This window comes from Salvelinus alpinus, chromosome 11 (assembly GCF_045679555.1).
Source record: "Salvelinus alpinus chromosome 11, SLU_Salpinus.1, whole genome shotgun sequence".
Classification (NCBI taxonomy): Eukaryota; Metazoa; Chordata; class Actinopteri; order Salmoniformes; family Salmonidae; genus Salvelinus; species Salvelinus alpinus.
This window is the reverse complement of record NC_092096.1, coordinates 73535712-73539514: the sequence shown is the minus strand read 5'-3', so window position 1 is coordinate 73539514 and position 3803 is coordinate 73535712.

The window sequence follows — 3803 nt, the reverse complement described above, 5'->3', positions numbered from 1 at the left end:
CTCTCCACTGTATTGTATTGGAGTGAATGGAGTGGGCAGATTCAGAAACCAACAGCAGGCTGTATAACACATGAATCAATCCTGAATCAACCCTGTCTGTCCAGGTCTGGTTCCTGTCTGTCCAGGTCTGGTTCCTGTCTGTCAAGGTCTGGTTCCTGGTACATCCTGAATCAACCCTGTCTGTCCAGGTCTGGTCCCTGTCTGTCCAGGTCTGGTTCCTGTCTGTCCAGGTCTGGTCCCTGTCTGTCCAGGTCTGGTTCCTGTCTGTCCAGGTCTGGTTCCTGTCTGTCCAGGTCTGATTCCTGTCTGTCCAGGTCTGGTTCCTGGTCTGTCCAGTAGCAGGACGGAGGGTCCCTGGAGCAGGACGGAGGGTCCCTGGAGCAGGACGGGGGGTCCCTGGAGCAGGACGGGGGGTCCCTTGAACAGGACGGGGGGTCCCTGGAGCAGGACGGGGGGTCCCTGGAGCAGGACGGGGGTCCCTGGAGCAGGAAGGGGGGTCCCTGGAGCAGGAAGGGGGGTCCTTGGAGCAGGACGGGGGGTCCCTGGAACAGGACGGGGGGTCCCTGGAGCAGGACGGAGGGTCCCTGGAGCAGGACGGGGGTCCCTGGAGAAGGAAGGGGGGTCCCTGGAGCAGGACGGAGGGTCCCTGGAGCAGGAAGGGGGGTCCTTGGAGCAGGAAGGGGGGTCCTTGGAGCAGGAAGGGGGGTCCCTGGAGCAGGATGGGGGGTCCCTGGAGCAGGAAGGGGGGTTCTTGGAGCAGGACGGGGGTCCCTGGAACAGGACGGGGGGTCCCTGGAGCAGGACGGGGGGTCCCTGGAGCAGGAAGGGGGGTTCTTGGAGCAGGACGGGGGTCCCTGAAGCAGGAAGGGGGGTCCCTGGAGCAGGACTGGGGGTCCCTGGAGCAGGAATGGGGGTCCCTGGAGCAGGACGGGGGGTCCCTGGAGCAGGACGGGGGTGTCCCTGGAGCAGGAAGGGGGGTCCCTGGAGCAGTACGGAGGGTTCTTGGAGCAGGAAGGGGGGTCTGGAGCAGGACGGAGGGTCCTTGGAGCAGGACGGGGGGTCCCTGGATCAGGACGGGGGTCCCTGGAGCAGGAAGGGGGGTCCTTGGAGCAGGACGGGGGGTCCTTGGAGCAGGACGGGGGGTTCTTGGAGCAGGACGGGGGGTCCCTGGAGCAGGAAGGGGGGTTCTTGGAGCAGGACGGGGGTCCCTGGAGCAGGAAGGGGGGTCCCTGGAGCAGGACTGGGGGTCCCTGGAGCAGGACGGGGGGTCCCTGGAGCAGGACGGAGGGTCCCTGGAGCAGGACGGGGGTCCCTGGAGCAGGAAGGGGGGTCCCTGGAGCAGGACGGAGGGTCCCTGGAGCAGGACGGGGGTGTCCCTGGAGCAGGACGGGGGGTCCCTGGAGCAGGACGGAGTGTTCTTGGAGCAGGAAGGGGGGTCTGGAGCAGGACGGAGGGTCCTTGGAGCAGGACGGGGGTCACTGGAGCAGGAAGGGGGGTCCCTGGAGCAGGACTGGGGGTCCCTGGATCAGGACTGGGGGTCCCTGGAGCAGGACGGGGGGTCCCTGGAGCAGGACGGGGGTGTCCCTGGAGCAGGAAGGGGGGTCCCTGGAGCAGGACGGAGGGTCCTTGGAGCAGGAAGGGGGGTCCCTGGATCAGGACTGGGGGTCCCTGGAGCAGGACGGGGGGTCCCTGGAGCAGGACGGGGGTGTCCCTGGAGCAGGAAGGGGGGTCCCTGGAGCAGGACGGAGGGTTCTTGGAGCAGGACGGGGGGTCCCTGGATCAGGACGGGGGTCCCTGGAGCAGGAAGGGGGGTCCTTGGAGCAGGACGGGGGGTCCCTGGAGCAGGACGGGGGGTCCCTGGAGCAGGAAGGGGGGTCTGGAGCAGGAAGGGGGGTCCTTGGAGCAGGACGGGGGTCACTGGAGCAGGAAGGGGGGCCTGGAGCAGGAAGGGGGGTCCCTGGAGCAGGAAGGGGGGTCCTTGGAGCAGGACGGGGGGTCCCTGGAACAGGACGGGGGGTCCCTGGAGCAGGACGGAGGGTCCCTGGAGCAGGACGGGGGTCCCTGGAGCAGGAAGGGGGGTCCCTGGAGCAGGACGGAGGGTCCCTGGAGCAGGAAGGGGGGTCCTTGGAGCAGGAAGGGGGGTCCTTGGAGCAGGAAGTGGGGTCCCTGGAGCAGGATGGGGGGTCCCTGGAGCAGGAAGGGGGGTTCTTGGAGCAGGACGGGGGTCCCTGGAACAGGACGGGGGGTCCCTGGATCGGGACGGGGGGTCCCTGGAGCAGGAAGGTGGGTTCTTGGAGCAGGACGCGGGTCCCTGGAGCAGGACTGGGGGTCCCTGGAGCAGGACTGGGGGTCCCTGGAGCAGGACTGGGGGTCCCTGGAGCAGGACGGGGGTCCCTGGAGCAGGACGGGGGTGTCCCTGGAGCAGGAAGGGGGGTCCCTGGAGCAGGACGGAGGGTTCTTGGAGCAGGAAGGGGGTTCTGGAGCAGGATGGAGGGTCCTTGGAGCAGGACGGGGGGTCCCTGGATCAGGACGGGGGTCCCTGGAGCAGGAAGGGGGGTCCTTGGAGCAGGACGGGGGGTCCTTGGAGCAGGACGGGGGGTTCTTGGAGCAGGACGGGGGGTCCCTGGAGCAGGAAGGGGGGTTCTTGGAGCAGGACTGGGGTCCCTGGAGCAGGAAGGGGGGTCCCTGTAGCAGGACTGGGGGTCCCTGGAGCAGGACGGGGGGGTCCCTGGAGCAGGACGGAGGGTCCCTGGAGCAGGACGGGGGTCCCTGGAGCAGGAAGGGGGGTCCCTGGAGCAGGACGGAGGGTCCCTGGAGCAGGAAGGGGGGTCTGGAGCAGGAAGGGGGGTCTGGAGCAGGACGAAGGGTCCTTGGAGCAGGACGGGGGGGTCCCTGGAGCCGGACGGAGGGTCCCTGGAGCAGGACGGGGGTCCCTGGAGCAGGAAGGGGGGTCCCTGGAGCAGGACGGAGGGTCCCTGGAGCAGGACGGGGGTGTCCCTGGAGCAGGACGGAGGGTTCTTGGATCAGGACGGGGGTCCCTGGAGCAGGAAGGGGGGTCCTTGGAGCAGGACGGGGGGTCCCTGGAGCAGGAAGGGGGGTCCCTGGAGCAGGACGGGGGGTCCTTGGAGCAGGAAGGGGGGTCCCTGGAGCAGGACGGGGGGTCCCTGGAGCAGGACGGGGGGTCCCTGGAGCAGGAAGGGGGGTCCCTGGAGCAGGAAGGGGGGCCCTGGAGCAGGAAGGGGGGTCCCTGGAGCAGGAAGGGGGGCCCTGGAGCAGGACGGGGAACGTTGTGGATGCAGGAGTCCACTATGGAACTAATGAAGGGGAGATCACAGACAAGGACCAGGCCATGGAGACTGAAGACTCATGGGTGGTGAGAGGTGTGTGTCTGTGTCTGTGTCTGTGTGTGTGTTTGTGTGTGTGTGTGTGTGTGTGTGTCTGTGTCTGTGTCTGTGTCTGTGTGTGTGTGTGTGTGTGTGTGTGTGTGTGTGTGTGTGTGTGTGCGTGTGTGTGTGTGTGTGTGTGCGTGTGTGTGTGTGCGTGTGTGTGTGTGTGTGTGTGTGCCCTTTTCTTTTCACCTGTCACCTGTGCTACCTGCCATCAAACCTGGGCATCATCAAGTGGTAAAGTGTGTGTGTGTGTGTGTGTGTGCGTGCGTGCGTGTGTGTGTGTGTGTCTGATAAGATGACTGACTGTCAATGGTGTGATAAAACATTGATATATTTTTGTTTGACTTTGTGGAAGTTTTAGTTTCCACAACAACGAGATCAAGGGAATTGTCATTGAGCAACACACGAGTCCAG